This window comes from Acinonyx jubatus, chromosome B2 (assembly GCF_027475565.1).
Source record: "Acinonyx jubatus isolate Ajub_Pintada_27869175 chromosome B2, VMU_Ajub_asm_v1.0, whole genome shotgun sequence".
NCBI classification, from domain to species: domain Eukaryota; kingdom Metazoa; phylum Chordata; class Mammalia; order Carnivora; family Felidae; genus Acinonyx; species Acinonyx jubatus.
The window spans coordinates 94,469,585-94,492,509 of record NC_069385.1 but is presented as its reverse complement, the minus strand read 5'-3'; the positions used below and the strand labels follow the sequence as shown (position 1 = coordinate 94,492,509).

At 35.6% G+C, this 22,925-nt stretch overlaps 1 protein-coding gene across 13 annotated transcripts in view; it reads right to left on the bottom strand.

Annotated features, from left to right (window-relative positions):
* KHDRBS2 (KH RNA binding domain containing, signal transduction associated 2) overlaps nt 1–22,925 on the bottom strand; it is a 624,340-nt gene that overhangs the window by 303,310 nt on the left and 298,105 nt on the right. The gene's annotated exons all lie outside the window — the stretch shown is intronic.

The window sequence follows — 22,925 nt, the reverse complement described above, 5'->3', positions numbered from 1 at the left end:
TATGAAATGTAGTGATATCTAAAGATAGACTATAGACACATAAATGTACTCCTTCCTTCTGAATATACTGCAATACAAAGTATCAAACTCCCTTGTACTGCAGTCCATTACCTCTTACATTTATGTGGAATAAAACTCAAGAATGAAGCTAAAAGGACTATCATTTATGGTTCATTGTAACAAAATTGATGCTATGGTGGTGCTATGGAGGAATCATGTTGCTCTTTAGAAACCCCAAAATATCATATACATATATTGTTGTAGAAAATTTTCTGGCAAGTGTAAAAACTCAGTTAAACATTTTTAACCTTTTCACATTGTGAAGAGGCCACTTCCATCAATCAATATTCATTGAGGCCAACAGTGTATGCAGTAATTTCAGGCAGCATGGGCTTGTAAAGTATAATCTAGTTCTGATGTTTTTTTTCTTTTTAAAGTTTATTTATTTTGAAAGAGAGAGAGACAAAGAGAGAGAGAGAGAGAAAGAGAGAGAGAGAGAGCGAGCATGGAGGGACAGAGAGAGAAGGAGAGTGAGAGAATCCCAAGCAGGTGATGTGGGGCTCAAACCCACGAACCATGAGATCATATCCTGAGCTGAAACCAAGAGTCTGATGCTTAACCAAATGAGCCACCCAGGCTCTCCTAGCTCTGATTTTTGACTTCAGAGGGCTGGGCTTCAAGGAGAAAAGAGGATAGAAGGGTGGGCAAATAGCACCTTCACTGTCAATTCATACTTCTTTCCAGCATATTAGCTCTGCACTAGCATACTGATCAAATTAAAATTTCTGAAAAAGGATGAACTATTTCTATAAGATAAACTTTTTTTCCTCCTTAAAATTAACAGACTATTATTACTTGCTGTGATTGGATTTTTGAATTTTTTTAAAAATAACTTCTGAGGAATTTAATTGGTCAATATGATTTTAAGGCATGGAGTTATCTGAAAAGAAATTAAGAAATCATTGTCTTAGTCAAGCTTTCAAGTGTTTCTGACATTCGAGTTGTAACATAAATAACAGATGCATGAGCCAAGCAGCAGTGGCAGGAATATGCTTCAAAAGAAAACCACTTAAGCAGATTTCCACACAGGTGTTTAGACAAAAATAGTGTCTGTCAACAGGATAAAAAAAGTCTTTAGTCAAATATGTGTACATTTTCTTCAGCAAATGGGGAAACATCTGGATACCTAGAAATACTGAGATATTTTAATGTTTCACTGTATATTGAATTATAGATGTCATTCGTGAATATCAATGTATATTTTGGAGGATTTATTAGTCCTAGCACTTGGATGAAGAGGAGGGTTAGCTAAATTTTGTTGCTGTTTGGAAAAGGGTTCTGACATTGACTTAATAGAACTGAGATGGAACAAATAAAGGGGAAATGCTGAAAGAAAGTGATAGGGGCTCACAGGGTTTTTCTATACCCCTTGGCAAGGGTTTGCTATGTAGCAGCAACCAGTTTCAGGGCACTCTAAATACCTGCTCCCAATATCTATCATAGTGCTTATGGGTGTGAAAGCCTAAAGGACTTGAAAAGAGGCAAGAGGGTCCAGATTCCCAACTGTTGCAGGTATGGCCCAGAACCAGGCCTGGGAGGAGGACAGAAGGACATTAGACTTTCTGATCTTTCTCAAGCTCTGATTATTTAAACTCAGATAATAAAAGTCAAGAGGGATTTGGGGAGATGTTTAGTTTTCAGATTAAAATTATTTCCTGCAGTTACTTTTTCCCCTTTAACCGCATGTCCAATGTGTGCTAATGGAGAACACAAGGTGAGGGAAGATTGGTATTTTCCAGATCAGTTGGACATGGGGTAGTGGAAAATCTGTTATCTAAAAACAGTCACCTGGGTCACCAATATGAAAAATTATTTCTTCCATGATAATATTCTACAATATTTTATAGAATTTTATTCCCCCAAATCAGAAAGGAATAATAGTTACAATTTACAGATAAGGGTATTCTGGTTTATGGTAAAGATTTTCTAGAGTAGATAATATTAAGGCATTTTCTTGTACGGGAGAGTAGAGAGCCATGGGGCTACTGATATTTTGATGGATAATATTTAGTGAATCACTTCAATTGGAAGTGGAAATCTGAATGACTCCAATAAATTAATCTAAAATGGAATAAATAACCCACAGTCAAGTTTCTTCAAACTTCCGTCTATTTTTTATAGTGAGTTCCACTTCTTGATTTTAGAAGTGTAGGGTCAGTTGGCAGTAGAAAGTAAAGCTTCATATTTTTTCAGCCTATATAGAATCCTTTTCCTGCTCAATCAGACAAATCTTATGATTGATATTTGGAGGAAGAAATCTCTAGATGAAATATATTCTAATGTACTATAATTGATATGGTACTTGTATCCTGCTTAAAATGAAATTTGGAAGTGAGAAAAGTAATGAATTACAGTTTGGTGATGAAATTACCTCATAATAAGATAAAAAATTCATTCATTTAAGACGATAACTGTAAGAAAACCTACTTTTCTATTATACTTATCTTCAGGTAGTTTGAGGCAAAATGACCTGTGCTTTTCAATATAGATCATTTAATTTTCTAATATAGAATAAATTTAGCATTTTAATACAGTGTCAGTCATGCATTTTTGTATTTCCTTCTCCCATACTAAAGTTTGATGCTTCTAATGTAAGGCTCTTAATCTTGGATCCATGAATATGAATCCCCCTGGACTTTTGTGTAACATATTAATGTACCTGCACATTTTTCTGAGCAGAGTATCTGGAAGTTTCATCTGATTCTGAACTGATCTCAGAGTGATCAGGGATCTATATGGTGGGAGAAATTAAGCGTGACACAGTGTGGTAAGAAGCCAAAGTCTGTTTGATATCACATGATGTGATAGTCCAATTCTCTGTCTTGTTTTTGTATTTTTTTTGTCTTATGAATAACATAAATTTTATTTTTTCCAGCTTTATTGTGGTATACTCTATATTATAAAATTGTAAGATATTTAAAGGCTATAATGTGGTATGTATACATTGTGAAAAGATCCTCCCCTAACAAGTTAATTAACACATCCATCACCTCACATATTTATCTTTTTTTCCCCTCCAAATTCTTAATGCTGTCCCTAGCTGCATGAGTACCTCAAAACCACTCTAACCCTGACATCATCTTTTTGAAAGGTGGATTTTGAGTCCATGAAACCATCAGAATAAGGTGATATTTCATTTTTTCTTGCCTCTCCCTATCCTATATTTAAAGGAAATACCTCCCTGAATAGTAGCATCATCAGATATTTATTCATCCCTATATTTCTAATTTCTAAATATCAACCATTAAAAACTTATTTGGGCAATTTATCAAACAATTCCTAATACATATTTATTAAATGGATGGGATAGTGTTATGAACTAAGATCTGTAAACATTAAAATTTTTTTAAATGTTTATTTTTGAGAGGGGGGAGAGAGAAAGAAAGAGAGAGAGAGAGAGAGAGAGAGAGAGAGAGCACAAGCAGGGGAGAGGCAGACAGAGAGGGAGACACAGAATCTGAAGTAGGCTCCAGGCTCTGAGCTGTCAGCACAGAGCCCAATGTGGGACTTGAACTCACCAACTGAGATCATGACCTGAGCTGAAATTGGATGCTCAACCAACTGAGCCACCCAGGTGCCCAAACATTACGTATTTTTAGCTGGAATACATTTTAAAGGAAAATATGATTCATGCTCTTTTAAAATTTCAAAAAAAATTTAGCCAGTTCAGATAAAGTCATACAAATGTAGCAACACATATGAAATTAAAATTATAATATTATGCTATGTTTGAATTATTAGACTAGAGTAGAATTTCTTTCCCAATGTTTACAAGAAATAGATAAATGCCTCCATTGAAATTTAAGAAAACAAAACAAAAGAAAATGAAGAAAGAAAGGAAAGAACGAAGAAAGGAAAAAAGTGAAGAAATTAATACTTGATGATGACACTATATCCGTGAAATTTGGGGCAGAGAAGATTTACATTTGTTTGAAAAGTTTTTTGATATTTAAGCCAATTTTCCAAGCTGTTTGTCTTGAATCTGTAATCACAGATCAATACAAGAAGATAGAACAAAAAAGCAGCAGTGGGAGCTTTAGCCCAAAGGAGAGATCTCAAGGGCCTGGAGTGAGAGGGAATGAGGCTCTGATGGCAAAACAAAGTTTGGAAGAGTCACAAAGCATGACTGATGTACAGGAAAGTGACAGAAGGATGGTAGGTAAAGAAGACTGTTGAGAAGAAGTTGAGAAATGAACAGACACACAGAGAAGTGGACCATTTAATGTTGAAGATACTTCTCAAGAGACCCTACTGTGCCTGGGACACCCAGGCTGTAGTTCTTTGTAAGACCTTTTATTACTATCTTTCCTACTCTTAAGATTTCCATGAGAATCTGCCCCTAGGCTGTCTGCATGTCTCATTTTCTCTCTCTCTCTCCATATGTGTTTTTGTGTGTGTATAACTATATAATATAATAATTATAACTATTAATATAAAATAAAAAATATATACCATTTTATTATTATGCCCTTCCCTCCATTCATGCTTATTTGACCTAATCTGAGTGAATCACTTTTCACTTTAACCAGAAGGGTCTCACTGAAATAGAACCACTCTCTCCATAGTGTATGGAATACTGGTTAAACCTATAACTTCGTTACCCAGGCGAGACGACCCTGAAACTCCAAAGTGGGCATTTCAAATGGTATTTTGTTTTTATTCCTGAGAATAACCATTATTATACGTTCATTATTGTGTCAATCCTTTTTTTTTTCCTTTTGCAGTCTACTTTCTAAATACATCTTAATATGTTGCATTATTAACCATTACTGCTAACTGTGAGAATGACCAGATTATAATGTAAGGAGGCATCAGCTTGCTGTTAGATGAAAGAGTATTCCTTAGAGTGCCTGGCAATGTATAATTTCAAAATATGTTATTTTAATGTTCCTACTCCTACCATAAAAGCTCTGTCACACATTCGTGACCTATGTTTAAAACAACTGCAAAGTACTTTTCACCAAGGACAATGCATTTGTGCCATGAAAATAAGAAAGTAGAAGCAAGGAAGAAGTTACCAGGTAGAAGAGACTTATGAAGATATTACTGAATTAATGAGCATCTAAGAATGAGAAGGGAAAGCTGTGCCTGCTTTGCCACTAAAAATAATATTGGCAAACACTTACTGAAAGAAAATAAGTCAGAGTTGTCTGTGTGATAAGAAATAGGCATATAGGATGCTTCAAATACAGAGAAGCCTAATGCTAACTTAAACCATCGCCATCTGCAAGTGACTTGTTTTATCCTCTCCGATAGAACATGAGAGATCTTTAGCAATTGGGCCTTCACATTTTGATAGTTTTCCTGACAAGAAGGCATCTGAGCCATTCATCTTTTGCTGCCTGACCTTGGACAGCTCAGGTAACCCTGCTCACCTTTAGTATCTTCACTGGTAAAATGAGGGTCAGATTCCACCAGTAGTTTTCAAACTACCCTCTTTGGAAACCCATGGCTCTGAAATTTTTTTAGGGGATTGGCAAAAAAAAAAAAAAAAAAAAAAGAAGTATTTTCAATTATTTTCTTCCTAACCATTAAAATTTAAATTGCTTTGGAAACTATTAATTGCCCTGAACTTAAAAATTCTTTCTAGCTCTACAATTAAATGAATGTGAAATGAATTAAATGAATATATAGGTGTGGGGATAAAAGCCTTAACATAGAAAATGCTTTCTAGGTTGGATTTAATTCCAGGGTAGCAGAGTATCTAAATGAAGAATTTTTGGAAAAAAAGATTATCTCTGCTCATAGAAGTTGAAGTTGACTATTTACTCATAGGACCCAAGGTTGACATTATCATTCTTATAGGCATGACCTGTGTTTTGCCCTATTTTGGTTAGGGCATCTAGGTTCTAGAGAAAGAGTTACCCTGTTTATATCAGAAACTTGTGCACTTAATAGCTAATTATTAATTCTAATAATTCAGTATATTTTTTAAGTAAATCATATTTCTTATACATGGTCTTTTATTTATTTCTTAGACAGTAGGTGTGTTTCATATTTAAAAATATGTTTGCCAGTATGGAGTTTCCTCAAAAAGTTAAAAATAGAACTACCCTATGATACAGCAATTGCACTAGTAGGTATTTACTCAAAGAATACAAAACTACTAATTCAAAGGGATACATGTACCATGTTGTTTATAGCAGCACTAAAAACTATAGCCAAATAGCTCTTTCCAAATTGGGAAGAGCCCAAGTGTCCATTGACTGATGAATGGATGCTGAAGAAATGGTATATATTTACAATGGAATATTTACTCAGCCATAAAAAAAATGAAATCTTGCCATTTGCAATGACATGGAGCTAGAGAATATTATGCTGAGTGAAATAAATCAGAGAAAGACAAATACCATATGATTCACTCACGTGCGGAATTTAAGAAACAAAACAAATGATCATAGGGGTAAAAAAGAGAAAGGCTCACCAAAAAACAGACTTTTAACTATAGAGAACAAACTGATGGTTCCCAGAGGGGAGGTGGGTAAGAGGTTAGGTGAAATAGGTGATGGGGATTAAGGAGGGCACTTGTGATGAGCACTGGGTGTTGTACTGAAGTGTTGAATCACTATTCTGTATACCTGAAACTCATATTACACTATATGTTAACTAACTGGAATTTCAATAAAAAATAAATTAAAAAAATAAAAATGTGTTTGGAATAAGATAATGTCTGTACTTTTCATGCAGACTAATTTTAGCTAAACCCTTGTCCTACCTGTAGCTTAAATATGGGTTTAAGGAGAGTAGTTGGCTACTTCTCTTTATGGGCAGTCCTCCTTTCACTTTTAAAAGAATCTTAGTCTGATTCTGAAATCTACTCTTGCTTATAACATGTCTTTTTAAAGCTTCTCAAACTTCTCAAATGAAACATAAATTAGTACTAAGAAGGGAAGAGAAGATAAAATGGAACTCACCCTTGGAAGTGGGCTAATACCACGAGGTGTTTGCTATCCCCTTCAATGTGCCCTTGCTAATAGGACTGATAAGGCTGGGTAAAATTATTATAGGAATCTGTATGCTCAAAATTTATTTTGATCTAAACAAAGATAAATACTAGTTGGAGAATGTGGACTCTGGGATCAAAGATGTGGTTGAAACACAACAGATTCTAAGATTCTATTATTCTTGTTATAATTTCAGAATAGAGAAAATGAAAAAAGTAAAGAAATGAAGGGCATCTGGAAAATGGCAGTAATCTAAGAGTAAACTGCTCTTTTGGAGATTTTTAAGAATCTCCAAAGCAATTTGCCCTAAAAAGGGACAAGTTTCCATAGTTATATAATATTGATAACAATGATTGGTTCTATAAATAGAAATACCGTAAGTGATTATTTTATACACACACACACACACACACACACACACAGACTTCGAAGCTCAAAACACCCAATGGTAAAAACCAAATGGAACTGTGCAAAGGTGATATTTTCTGTGCTTTATTCAAGTGTAGTTTGTTGCCGATTAATAGCTTTATAATTAAATGCAGAGGTCTACTGGATCAGATCTTAAACATTCTATTCTTTTATTGTCTAATGTGGAAAACAATGCGCTGTTGTGAGAAAATTAGGGCTTTAAAGTCAGGGGGGTTTCATTATGCCATGCTACTCAGGCTATTTATGCAGCTACACAATCTTGCTCAGGCTCAACCTCCTCATAAGCATTATACACCCTTAGGCTTATATGAGGATCACAAAAGGTAATGTTGATAAGCTACCCACCAGAATGCCTAGCAGGTCATAGATTCTAAACAAATGCCACTGTTTCTTCCCAAAAGAAAAATCTCTGGTAAAAGATATACACAAAGAGAGTAGAAATAAGCTATTAGCATTTTATTTTTTCTATCGAAAACCATAGTAAAATGAATATTACACTCATAATTGACTATTAGTGGCAAATAAGAATAGTTACTGACACATTTATCACTTAAGTGAATTGAATACTCTGAATTCCCAAATAGGTTTATCTTAATATTTCCACCATTAAGGAAAGGACTTCACTAGTATTTGTGCACATTAACTTGACAACATCTGTATAATGCATATGGAAATGACTGTGTATCTGGTCTTTATAGGGGTACATGTTCATTGAATACTCTGCTTTTTCTCTTGTGGAATATATTATCGTATTGTGTTTTAAATACGTAATTTCTGGTTCATTACAAAACAAAATACTCACCTTGGAACTGTCACATGATATACAGAGTTCAAACTCCAATGTCTGGCACCTATAAAGTTACATTGGATTATTTCTTCCACATGCTAAATATAAAAAGAACTCATTAAACTAACTGTGGAAGACCTTAGTAATCCTGAGAAGATAGTGACCTAAATGCAGAGCCTTTCTCTTTCTTTACCCACTGTAACATACTAGCATATTTTGGCTGAAATAAAGGCTGAGACGCTCAGAAGCTCATGTGCATGATAGGCTTTGAGTTCTCTGAGAGACCTACGTAAGAAAACTGCCTGGCATAGGCCTTGATTGTGGGTGTGGGTTGAGTGAGTACATGAAATCCAGGGCTGGAAAACCCCAGAATGGTAATGGTAGAGTGAATATTTGAGAAAGAATTTGGCTTGCAAAGATATATACTGTATCTGAGTATAAAGTTGCTGCACAGACTTGCTTTGCAAGACCTGCTGCACAGGCCTATTCTCCCTGCCAGCAAGAGGCTAAGAAGAACCAGAATGAATGAGCCCTCGAGTCTGGGAAGGTCAAAAGAGACTGGAGAACACAAAGGTATTTTTCAAGTTCTCACCAAGTTTTTGGTGGCCTGCCTAGTTCTACATTTTTGGTCCAAGTGGGGAAGACTGATGTACTTTCTAACGCTTTGGAGGACTGGTGATTACTAACGGTACCTAAAAAACAGGCCTACATCAAGATAGAAAGAAAGAAAAAAATGGAAAGAGCATCTGGAGAGAGTAAGAGCAGTCAGAAAACCTGTCCAGTGAAATAAAGCTGCCAGAGAGGATAGAAACAAACCTAGACAGAAGAACAGAAGAAATACCTAAGCCAATACAGTTATAGTATTTTCTAAAGATACAAAACAAAACAAAAAAAGTAAGCACAATATCTGCATGATTCCATGTAAACAATTCAAGGGAATGGAAGACAGCATCATCATTGCTAAATCCTAAATTTGTGGCTTAGAAGACCATATGGACACATGAACAAAATGAGAAGAGGATGCAAATTGATAGCAAAAGACAACTGAAAAAAAAAAAAAAAAGAAAGAAAAAGATTCAGGAGACTTGCCATAAGGTGTAGGAATTACCAAGGAATAAGAAGGAAAACTATAGAGAAAAGAAAATATACAAATACTAGGGAGATAATTTCCCTGAAAGGAAGACCTAATGCCACTATCAAATGAAAGAGCTTACTGATTTCCAGGCCTAGATGATGAGAAAAGAGCCAGCTTCAGCATATTCTGGTAAAATTCTTCAACCCCAAGGACAAGGTACAATAACCCTTCAAGTTCTCAGAGAGAATGAAGATATTAGGTACACAGGACAAAGCTCACAGGCAACCCCGGAAGCAAGAAGATGGTAGAATAGCATCAAGACACCTCTGAGAGAAAAGGACTGCACATCAGATACCTGTGCTCTTCCCAGACATGCTCAGCTGAAAAGAAGAAGGCAAGTTATTTGAAGAATGGCAACAATACTAGTCTATCATCCATAAATCTCATCAGAGGAAAATAACAAATAACTCAAACCAACCAAACCAACCAAATTACCACAGGACCAGTTTTATAGCCCATCTTGCTCTAATTTCCTATCACTTCCTACTTCATCTCCAAGACCATTCACAGAGCTCTAGGAGCACTAGAAGTTGGAGCATGGAGAAAGTGGGAGGAGATAAACGAATAGACCATGCCTCCCTTCCCACTGCTACTCCCAAACTGTAAATTCAGGGAGGAGTGGAAGTTTGAACTGGACTTGAAATTGAAATCATAAATTAGAACTAACTGGACTTAAAATTGTATAAATTAAGACTCTTATTTTTTTTAATGCTTATATTTATTTTTGAGACAGAGAGAGACAGAGCATGAACAGGGGAGGGGCAGAGAGAGACACACAATCCGAAGCAGGCTCCAGGCTCTGAGCTGTCAGCATAGAGCCGACGCAGGGCTGGAAGCCACGAACTGCGAGATCATGACCTGAGCCAAAGTGGGCTGCTCAACCAACTGAGCCACCCAGAAGCCCCAAGTTTCAACTCTTTTTATAGGAGGATGAGTGGAAAGCTGTGATTTGCTCCAACTGTTGGTAATGAATAAGAAATGACGTAGTTACAGAAAAATAAAACCAATTCCTATTTGTACAATACTGAGGACAGAACATCCAGTAACCCACTTCTATTTGTCCTTTAAGGAGTTGTACAGTGACCCTTGAACAACATGAGTTTGAACTGCACAGGTCCACTTATATATATATATATTTTTTTTGTTGTTTTTTGGTTAATACAGAACATATAAATGTAATGTAATTTCTTACATTATGATTGTGATTTTCTTAATAACTTTTTTTCTTCTCTGGCTTACTTTACTGTAAGAGTACAGTATATAGCAAATAAAACATACAAAATATGTGTTAATTGACTATGTTATCAGTAAGGTTTCTGGTCCACAGTAGGATGCTAGTAATTAAGTTTGGGGGAGTTAAAAATTATACACAAAATTTCAACTACATGGGTGGAGATGACACCCCTCCCCCACATTGTACAAGGGTCACCTGTATATGCATCTTCACATACACTATGTAGAGAAATTGGGTGCAACAGACAGAGAAAGGACAAAAAACAAAGATTAGAGATGATATAAAAGATATATTTCTTAGAAGAGTAAGGATTCTTCCAAGTTCCCTGGATATCTAGTTCGAATATTCTCAACGGGAATCAATATATTTCCATTGCAGTTTGCTGAACATGAAATGAGATCAGTTAATCAAAGAAGAGTAATTCAAAATAAGCTTACATCATACCTTATGTAGCTGCAAAATAAGCTATTTGAGAAGTAAAAACTAATTGCTAGAACAGAAGTTGAAGATAATTTCAGAAATACATGATTTTGCAAAAACTGTAAGTTTTAGAATATGCTATTCTCTACTTTTTTCTTGTTGCATTTAAAAAATATTCATTACGAAATAGACTCTTTAACTGTGGGTCACCAACACCTTCAAGAAACTAATGAAAACACGCTCTTTCTCTTTCTTCATACACCCTTCACCTCAGACCCCTGTCCCAATTCTCTCTTTTGGACTCTCTTGGTCTCACTGAATAACCGACTCTTGTCTGTATGGTAGTATTCCTTGTATGCAATTGATTTTCCTTTTTTTTAAAAATTGAGATCAACTGGAATATAACATTGTATAAGTTTCAGGTATACAACACTGTAATTTGATAAATGTATATACTGCAAAGTGATCACTACCACAGGTGTAATTACCATCCATCACCATACAATTGGCCCCCTTCACACATTTTTCCCACCTAACAACATCCTTCCACTCTGGTAACAATCTGTTCTATCTGTGAGTTTTTGTATTGTTTTGTTTGCTTATCTGTTTTGTTTTCCAGATTCCACATATGAGTGAAATCCTCTGGTATTTGCCTTTTTCCATCTGACTTATTTCAGCTAACACCATACACTCCAGGTCCACCCAGGTTGTTGCAAAAGGCAAAATTTCATCCTTCTTTATAGCTGAGTATTACTCCATTATATATAAATATAATACATTCCCTTTATCCATTCATTCATGAATGAACACTGCAGTTGTTTCTGTGTCTTGGCTATTGTAAATAATGCTGCAATAAACATAGAGATGCATATATCTCTTCCAATTAGTATTTTCACATTCTTTAGATAAATTCTCAGAAGTGGAATAACAGCATCATATGGTAGATCTATTCTTAATATTTTCAGAAATCTCCATACTGTTTTCCATATGGACTATACTAATTTACATTCCCACTAACAGTGCATGAAGGTTCTCTGTTCTCCACATCCTCTCCAAAAGTTGTTATTTCTTGTCTGTTTGATAAGTCATTCTAACAGGTGTGAGGTTGTATCTCATTATGGTTTTAATTTGAATTTCCTAACAATTAGTGATCTTTAACATCTTTTAATGTGCCTGTTGACTATCTGTATGTCTTCTTTGGAAAAATGTCTATTCGGATCCTCTGTCCATTTTTTGATATGGTTGTTTGTTTGTTTGTTTTTTGTTGTTGAGTTATATGAGTTCCTCATATACTTTGGAGATCAGTTCCTTATAAGATATATGGCTTGCAAATATTTTCTCCCATTTAATAGGTTGTCTTTTCATTTTGCTTTTTCATTTTGATAGCTTCCTTTGCTGTGCATAAGTTTTTTAGTTTGAAATAGTGCCATTCATTTACTTTTACATCTGTTTGCCTTGCCTTTGGAGTCAGATCCACAAACATGTTGCTTAGACTGATGTCAAGAAGCTTACCATTTCTTCTAGGAATTTATGTATATTGGTCTTACATTCAAGTCTTTAATCCATTTTGAGTTAATTTTTGAATATGATGTAAGACAGTGGCCAAATTTCATTCTTTTGCATATAACTGTCCAGTTTTCCCAGCCCCATTTATTAAAGAGATTGCCCTTTCACCATTTGATGTTCTTGGCTCCTTTGTTGTAAATTAATTGTTCATATGTTTGTGGTTTGTTTGTTTTTCAGGGATGTCAATTCTATTCCACTTATCTATCTGTTTTTATGCCAATACCATACTGTTTTGATTACTATAGCTTTGTAGTATAGTTTGAAATCAGGGAGTGTGATACCTCTAGCATTGTTATTCTTTTTCAAGATTGCTTTGGGTATTGGAATCTTCTGCAGCTCCATACAAATTTTAAAATTCTTTCTTCGACTTCTGTGAAAAATGCAATTGGAAATTGACAGGGATTGCATTGAATTTGTAGATTGCTTTAGGTAGTATGAACATTTTAACAATATTAATTCTTCCAATATACGAGCACAGAATATCTTTCCATTTATTATGTCTTCAATTTATCTCATCTGTGTCCTAGAGTTTTCAGTACAGATATTTCACCTCCTTGGTTAAATTTATTCTTAGGTACTTATTCTTTATAATGCAACTGTCAATAGACTTGCTTTCGTAATTTCTCTTTCTTATAGCTTGTTATTAGTATATATAATTATATACACTATTATAAATATATATTATACATATACACTATTATATATATTATATTTATAACTATATACATGTAATTATATAACAGCTTACTATTAGTGTATATTGGTTTTGTATCCTACAACTTTGCTGACTTCATTTATTAGTTCTAACATTTTTTTTTTTTTGGTGAAGACTTTAGGGTTGTCTATATACAGTACTATGTCATTTGCAAATAGTGAGTTTTTCCTTTCCTTTCTGCTTTGAATGACTTTTATTTCACTTTCCTGTCTTGTTCCTGTGGCTAGGTCTTCCAATACTATGTTGAATAAAAGTAAGTGGCAAGAACAGGCATCCTTGTCTTATTCCTCAACTTCAAGGAAAAACGGTCAGTTTTTCACCAGAGTATGATGTTAGCTGTGGATATGTCATATATGGCCTATATTATGTTTACGAAGTTTGCCTCTATACCCATTTGTTAAGAGTTTTTATCATAAATGGATATTGAATTTTGTCAAATTCTCTTTCTTCACCTACTGAGATTGTCACATGATTTTTATCCTTTTTTGTTGTTAACATGAAATATCACACTGATTGATTTACAGATGTCAAACCATCCTTGCATCCCTAGAATAAATCCCCTTTGATCATGGTGTATGATCCCTTTAATGTACTGCTGAATTAGGTTTGCTAATATTTTGTTGAGGATTTTCACATCTATGTTCATTGGGGATACTGGCCTGTAATTTTCTTTCTTTCTTCTTCTTCTTCTTTGTGTGTGTGTGTGTGTGTGTGTGTGTGTGTGTGTCCTTGTCTAGTTTGGTGTCAGAGTAATGCTGGCCTCAAAAATTGGATTTAGAGGCACTGTTTTCTCCTCAATTTTTGGGAAGAATTTGAGGAAGATAAATATTAAATCTTTGAATGTTGGGTAGAATTCATCAGTGCAACTGTCTGATCTTGGGACTTTTGTTTGTTGAGAAATTTTTGATCAGATTTTATCTCTTTGTTAGAAATTGGCCTACTCATATTTTTTGTTACATCATGGTTCAGTCTGGGAGGATTGTGTGTTTCTAGGAATTTATCTATTTGTCTGATTTGTTGGCATATAATTGTAGTAGTTTCTTATGATTCTTTGTATTTCTGTGATAAAGTTGTAACTTTCACATCTGATTTTATTTGAGTCCTCTCTATTTTTACTGGTGAGTGTATCTAAAAGTTTGTCACTTTTGTTTATCTTTTCCAAGAACCATATCTCACAGCAGTAACAGGCTAGAGGAAAGTTCCAAAATGGTGCCTGCCAGTGCCAGCATTAGCAAGTTAGCATGAGATCACAAAAATGGTATATGCTAGTGTCTCTGTCCCAGAGAGTTCCAACAAGCTCCTGCTTCCTCAGCAGACACCCCAAGATTAGTAAGTAGTTGTCCTTCACACATGGTCCAAGTGCTTATCCAGTTTGCATTTTTATGCTAAGTCCTGGGATGAGTCAGTCTATGTGTGAGCCCTTTAAGAGTGGGTTCTCCATTTCCTACAGTTCTATTGCTTTCTTGGACAACTGCCTGTAGGTTTTGGGGGGCTCATCTGTCCTGAACAAAATCTAGGGGTGGGAGTGCTTGACGTGGAGCACAGACCTTCACTTCTCAAGGAAAATGTCTGTATTTTTGAGATCTCTCCTAATTGTGGATTGTTATGCCTGGAATGCGATTTTTCCTGGCAAGACTGTGTCTCTGCCTCTCCTATCCATTTTGACACCACCCTTTTGTCCTTTGTTGTGGAGGCATCAGTCATCCAGGTTTCAGATATTTTTCTGAGTAAATTATTCCATATTTTCCATATCCATATTCGTGATAAATCTGTTGTGTTCACAGGAGACTGTGAGCTCAGGATCTTCCTACACTGTCATCTTGAACCCCTCCTAGGAAACAATTCTCATTTTTTCTTGACTCTAGAATTAACACTTTCTTTTTGATCAACATTGCCTGGTCTGTCATTACTACTGTCCATATTGTCCTTATTATCCAATCTGGTCTCCCATTTTCCATTCTCTCTTAAATACGTCTCCATAATATTTATCTTTTAAATCTTGAAAATAGCTTCCATAAATTCCACAGGGGCAGTGACCGATGTGACACAAATTCCTGGAATCATGCCTAGCATATATTTGACGTTCAAAAATATTTGTTGAATTGTATTTAAACAAACCTTCTGCCTTGCATTGATTAGACCATTGATATTACTTATTTATACTCTTCAGCTAAAAATTATATACTTTATTTAACAGATTCTGATTTTTGAGCTACTTTTCTCCCTGGATTCTTTTTTTTGTACCAAATTCTTCAATAGTCACGAGTCTTTTAAAGTTGTTGCCATCTCTAAAAGTATTTGCAGGTCAGTGTTGGCATATGTTTGTTATGTACCTGTGTACAAATGTAGGATTAACATTCAGTAAATGTTCTGAATATAATATAAAATTTTTATTTGATCCTCTACAAATTTCCTTATACTAATAAGAATCAGATGAAGTTAGGAGGTAAAGATTTTTTGCCTTGGAGATTAAACCTGTATCCTTAGGAATCACATATCTTTAATAACACAAATAACCTTAGGAATGTTGCTAAGCCTTCATGTTAATGACTAAACTTGGAATTGCAAAAGCAATTATTGTGATTTAATGTCAGTTAATGGGGAAGAAGTAAATCATCAAGTTGAAACCAAGGTGGTGATAGAAACAAGAGAAGAATGCAGGGCATTTAACAAATAATAAAAACTAAAAAGAATGGGTTTGGAGAATTCAGATCCCTGACATCAAATGAGACCAGAAATAATTAGTGACAAATTGTTTCTTAAGATAGAAAGGAGATGATCACATCCTGACCCTAGATTCATAAAGTGAACATTTGATTATTTGTATTATGAAGAGTAAGAAGATACTTGTATTAGGGTTTGTGGAAAATCAAACTCAAATAATTATCCACTCTTCTTTTTATCTGTCTTTCAGTTTATGCCAATCAATTAGCAATAGTAAAGTGGCCCTGGTTTCAGCAACAACAATAATAAACTGTGTTATTACAATGTTATTCTTATTAATTATATGTTATTATAATTAATGTTATAATTACATAATAAAAATTATTAGTTCTGTTCTAAGAACAAGTAATAATTTTAATTATTTTCTAAGTCATAGGTCTGTATTATCTATTACAACTTACCAGATAAGGAGAAATACTTAATGTTAGATGATTATAAATTTCTCCAAATATAATCAGAATATGATCCTAGTACTACAGCAATACAGGAAACATTTTGTGGGATCCAAGGAATTTAACAAAAATCCCCTACCCCTGGACAAGCAGAGCAAGACTAACTCCATTTTGTGCTACACCCACCATCTCATGTATAACCCCCACATGACCTGCTTATTGCTTAAGACACTTCCCCACCCTAGTCAAGCCGCTGAGCACACCCTTACTGGAAACCGGCTCAAATAGGAATGTGGAACCCCTAACCGCCAAAGAATGTAAACCCCACCTTTTGCCCACCAAACTTGTGCGCCAATTCTTAAACCCTGCCTTTTGCCCGCCAAACTTGCACGCCAATTCTGACCAGAGTGATAGGCTAGTTCAAACAGTTACTATAGGGTAAATTGTAATTCAATTGGCCACCTGCGTGTGGACTGGCATGACTATGCAACTTTCTGTGTGTGTTACAATTTCATTGGCCACTTGCCCCTATAAAACTGCTACACCTTTTAACCTAGGGGTCCAAGTCCCTGCTCCGCTGTGTCAGGTATACTTGGGCCCAAGCTCGAGCTTGCAAATAAACCCTCGTGTGTTTGCATCGGTATCAGCTCCTTGGTGGTCTCTTGGATTCGAAATCGGGGGCATTACAATTTCTGAGCAAATAATAATTACATAAATACATGTGGCTTTGTGCTTAGTGCTATCAGTTGCCACACTATTATGAGAGAGAAAAGAGAATTAACTGGTTTTGAAGAGAGTAATTTGAGGAACCTCTTGACAACATTTTAACAACCACCACAACAATGAAGAAACGATACCCAGGTGTGGACTCTGTTTCCTTCTCTGCATTGAATTTTATTTTTTTAATCCCTTACTGATCATTATCTCGCCTATAGGATGTTGTTGCTATACAAGCTGAACTGCTGTCATCAGCCAGGCAAAATGTAGCTGCCATCCCCCACCTTGTCTTTAGGTCTTGCCAACTACCAACGGTACTTTTGTTGACTGGTGGGTTTTTACTTAATGCATCATTTTCCCTACATATTTACTTGTATAAAAGACTGACCAAATTACCACTTTTTATCAGATTATAACATGCATTTCAGGGACACATTCTTAGGTTTATAATCTTTCAAAATTTTATAAAATTTTTTTCAATGCATGAAAGTTTTAGATATTCTATCTCCTAGATTGAAAAATGCCCTGCTTTTCTTTTCTTTTCTATTTTCCTTTTATTTGCTTTCCTGTATGATTGTTAATATTAAGCAATCAGTGCCATTTTCCCATGTCAGAGCTAGGATTATAGTTTTTGAGGAAGAGAAGGCAAGAATATCCTCTCTTCGCTTTTACTACAAAGATGGAAAGAATTTACTTTTCCTCCATAGTCACATTCTTGAGAGGTTTCCTACACAGGTTTCTAATCTCAAACCATAAATGATAATTGCCCCATTTTGAGAATCACTACTATCACCAAGACATACATCCAATCTGATGCAGGAAAGAAATAACCTGGAATGATGCATTTTTTTCTATGTTGAATTGTTTTAATATATTCTATTCTTTACTAATGTACAATATAATGTAGTCTATGTTGTAGTCTATTCTATCTATCTTTATATATATATGTGCATATATATATGTATGTATAATGCTTTTTCTTTAAATGATACAAATTTCTAATAATGATCATTAAAGGCATATTCCAGGTATGACAAATACTTTTCAAATTCTGTCAGCTCTGTTAATATTATAGTGATGTTTAGCATACTGCACTGAGAAAGATTCTGAGGCCATGACCAGGCTTGGTAGAAATGAATACTGTGATCTCTTAATTCTGTCAACAACTAACTCTTGAGCTGGTAACAAAGTAATCTCTTTGTTACCTGTGACACAAATCTAATTTCCTGTTTGTGTGGAAACCCATCCTTTCATCTTTTCTATGAAAGAATGGGGGCACCTGGGTAGCTTGATCAGTTGAGCTTCCAACTTTGGCTCGGGTCATGGTCTCACGGGTCATGAGTTCAAGCCCCACGTTGGGCTCAATGCTGTCAGTGCAGAGCCTGCTTGGGATTTTCTCTCTTTCCCTCTCTCACTGCCCCTCTCCTGCTCTGGTGTGTTCTTTCTCTCTCTTTCTCTCAAAATAAATAAACATCAAAAAAAAAAACCCAAAAAACAAAATATGAATGAATGAACTCACATTCAATGAGCAGAATTTGCTGAAACTTCATAAATTCTGAGACAATGTACTATGCTTCAATCACAAGTTGATTATTAAGCACAAGTAAAACTTTCTAATTCAACTTATTTGAAGGTGATTTAACTGATTTAGGAAAATGAAATACAGCATCATTACTTTAAGGAAATCTGATGACTAGGGTTGGAAAAAGGGAAGTTGAATTCAAGGATAACAGGGGGTCTCATTCGCAAACTACAATGTAAATGTTGTCCCCTAGCATTGGGCAAGGCACAGCCATACATGGCAGTCTTAGTGCCTGAACATAAAAGAAAGTACTACTACTACTACTACTACTACTACTACTACTAAGGACAATATTTGTTTACTGCTTTATACACTATAAGGGAAGAGAAGGGCATTAACATTATTGAAACATATATTAGTTTAGGATTTTATATGCTTTTGGTCACTATTTGTCAATCAATTTAATTTGCCTAATCTGTATTTGTAACAAAAATTAGCAATAGATGAAAAGTTTAATAGAGTATCTGCTCAAAGTATTAGAGACTTAAAATTAGGAAAATGCAATTTATTGATGTTTTATTGACCTGCCTCTCAACTTGTTTTGATAAGACTAGTAACTAGATGGAAATCAACAAGTTAGAAATTTTCTCCCAAGGTAATAATAATTATTTTGCCTTTTAACAATTCATTTAAAGTACTAAAGCTCTGTTGCTTTACAACATCTTACAGCATGCAGACATTTCATGAGGAGTTGTATGTTCCCAAGTCAGCAGTCTTGGACAATTACAACCTCTGGATATAGGGCACACTGGGTAAATGTTGGGGTGGGGGGTACCTGGGTGGCTCAGTCAGTTGAGTGTTTGACTCTTGATTTGGCTCAGGTCATGATCTCAGGGTCGTGCGATCAAGCCTTGCGTCAGGCTCTGCAATGAGCGTGGAATCTGCTTGAGATTCTCTCTCCCTCTCTCTCTGCCCCTCCTCTACTCATTCCCTCTCTCTCTCTCTCTCTCTCTCTCTCTCTCTCAAAATAAAAAAAAGAAAAGAAATGTTGGGGTGGGGAGGAATATAAAAACTCTGACCATGGAAAGACACTCCATTTCATAGAGGAATTAGATGGCAGTGGGACTCGAGTATCTTAGTCTACATTAGCCTTCTAGGTAGTTCTAGCATGCCTCTGACTGGCTATAATTCTTCACCTCCTATATTGGTAAATTTTAATGTCCTGATATGTTAGCATTTCTGTAGACTTTAATATCAATGTCAAAAGAAACTTGGATCACCAAGTAATTTTTTGTAATAACAAAAGAACTGGTTGTTCATGTTTGCCTCCTCTGGTTATGGTGAAGGATGAAGTAGACAGTCGCCATCCTTTGCCTGGTGCTAAGGCAAACAAGGCAAATGGGAAAAATTTATCAAGTAGAAGGACTTTCACTGATTGTAAAATCTGTTAATACAACATTGAGAGATATCAGAAGAGTTATTTATTTAAAAATTTTTTTAATGTTTATTTTTGAGAGATAGAGACAGAGCATGAGTTGGGGAGGGGCAGAGAGAGAGTGAGACACAGAATCTGAAGCAGGCTCCAGGCTCTGAGCTGTCAGCACAGGGCCCGATGTGGGGCTTGAACCCACAACCTGTGAGATTATGACGTGACCTGAAGTCAGACACTTAACCCACTGAGTCACCCAGGAGCCCCAGGTTATTTATTTTTTAACTTATTCATTCCATCATTTATTCACCCATTCACCCTTATAAAAATATTTATGTATTAAAATTGTTTTTTTATTGCCAAGTAGTATTCTATTATATATATAAACCACATCTTCTTTATCCATTCGTCAGTTGATAGACATTTAGGCTCTTTCCATACTTTGGCTATTGTTGTTATGCTAAATGAAATAAGTCAGTCAGAGAAAGACAGATACCATATATTTTCACTCATAGGTGGATCTTGAGAAACTTAACAGAAGACCATGGGGGAGTGGAAGGGGGAAAAAAGTTACAGAGAGGGAGGGAGGCAAACCATAAAAGACCCTTGGATACTGAGAATAAACTGAATGTTGATGGGGGGTGGGGAAGAGGGGAAAGTGGGTGATGGGCATTGAGGAGGGCATTTGTTGGGGTGAGCACTGGGTGTTCTATGAAAACCAATTTGTCAATAAATTATATTAAAAAATAAAAATAAAATAAAATAAAAATTTAAGTTTATTCATTTATTTTTGAAAAAGACAGAGACAGCACAAGTGTGGGGGGGGCAGAGAGAGGGAGAGAGAGAATCACACTGTCAGCACAGAGACCAATGTGGGGCTTGAACTCACGAACCTTGAGATCATGACCTGAGCAGAAACCAAGATGCTTAGCCCACTGAGCCACCCAGGCACCTCTAAAAAATATTTATTTACTTTCCACATGTCTGGCATTGTTCAAAATAAGAGAATAAAGCAGTGAAACGAGACAATATCTGCCCTAATGACATTTATATTTTAGCAGGAAAACCAATAATAAACAAATAAGTAATATATATGTGTGTGTATGTATATAATATATGTATTATATATATGTATAATAGTTTATAAGAGCTATGAGGAAAATAAGTAGGCAAAGAGAGCTAAAACATAACAAAACAGTGAATTGCACTGTTAAATCAGGCAGCCAGTGGTATTGTGAACAAAATATAATAGGACTGTCCAAATGTAGGGAGGTTACTTTGGACTGTGTGGTCAGGAAAGAATTTCCTGCATTGCTAACTTGTGAGCTGAGATCTGAATGACAGGCGTGTCAGTATTCTGGAGAAGAATCTTGAAAGGCCTTAGTGAGGAGTGACCCTGGAGAGCCTGGAATACAGGATGAACAGAAGCCAGCATATCTGGAGCACAGAAAGTGAGCAGCTGGATAGGCAGAGATAAAATCCCAGAGACAGGCAGGAACAGGTCACGCTAGCCAATGTGAGATTTTTGGTCTTCATCTGGATGTGTACAGAGAGAGAATCTTAATTGTGAGGTACTATTCCCCCAACCTGACCTAAATAGCTATTTATATCTGCATCACTGCTGGTGCCTATTAATCAGCCATTCCAACAGTCAGACTCTCAAACAAATAATTGTTGTGCCATGCACAATGCTGAATGATGGGAATACAAGACAGACACTACCAGCCCTGCCCTCATGGAGTATATATTTCAGTGGATAAGTTACAAATGAAATGATTACAGGTATCACAAGGTTGAAAAGGTAAGTGAGATGTAATACTGGCTTTTACAGTAAAATAGGGTTATAACCTAGTCTACAACTTAGGACCTATATATATGTAGCAATGAAATAGCATTTCATCTTACATATTTCATCAAATTTCTACATATAACTTCAAATTTCTACATGTAACTTCAAAAAGTTATCCCAAGATTCTACCTAGTACAATACAACAGATTGAAAACATCCATTTATATAGTGCTTGATAATTTTCTGTCCTTTCATATGCATTACCCTATTTAATATTCATAAAAACTGTGATAGAGGTCAATCACTTATAATTATCTTTTTTTATTTTTTACTTTTTTATTATTTTTTTAATGTTTATTTATTTTTGAGAGAGACAGAGACAGAGACAGAGCTTGAGCGGGGTAGGGGCAGAGAGAGAGGGAGACACAGAATCCTAAGCAGGCTCCAGGCTCTGAGCTGTCAGCATAGATCCCGATGCAGGTCTCAAACCCACGGATGGTGAGATCATGACCTGAGCTGAAGTTGGACGCCCAACCGACTGAGCCACCCAGGTGCCCCTATCTTCTTTTTAAAGATTAATAAGCTGAAGCTATGAGAATTTAAATTATCTGTCTATAGGCATGAAATGAGTTAGTAATATCGGTAGTCTTAGCCTTTTCCTACACCACCTATATCACTAGAGGTCTGATCTGAGCTAAATATAAGAAAGTCGTGTACCCTACAGCTAGGCATTTAGTTTGGAGGCAAATGGAAGAGGAAATATAGCATCCTTATGATTATGAAATATGGGATCTGCTTAGGAAGGTGTTTTGATAAGCACCAGATAATAAATTGTGCAGAAATGCTGTGTGCATATACAGTTAGGGAACAATCAGAGTGGTATGGGATTATTCTATAACCTTGTCTTGAAAGAAATTTTTAAACTGAGCATATAAATACATTATGTGGTTAGATATCGATGTTTTTACATTCTGAAATTCTGTTTTTCTTCTTCTCTTTTCCCATTCTCAAAATCACTGCCAATCAATGGATCTTACCCACCATTTCCTCTGAATTTATTGC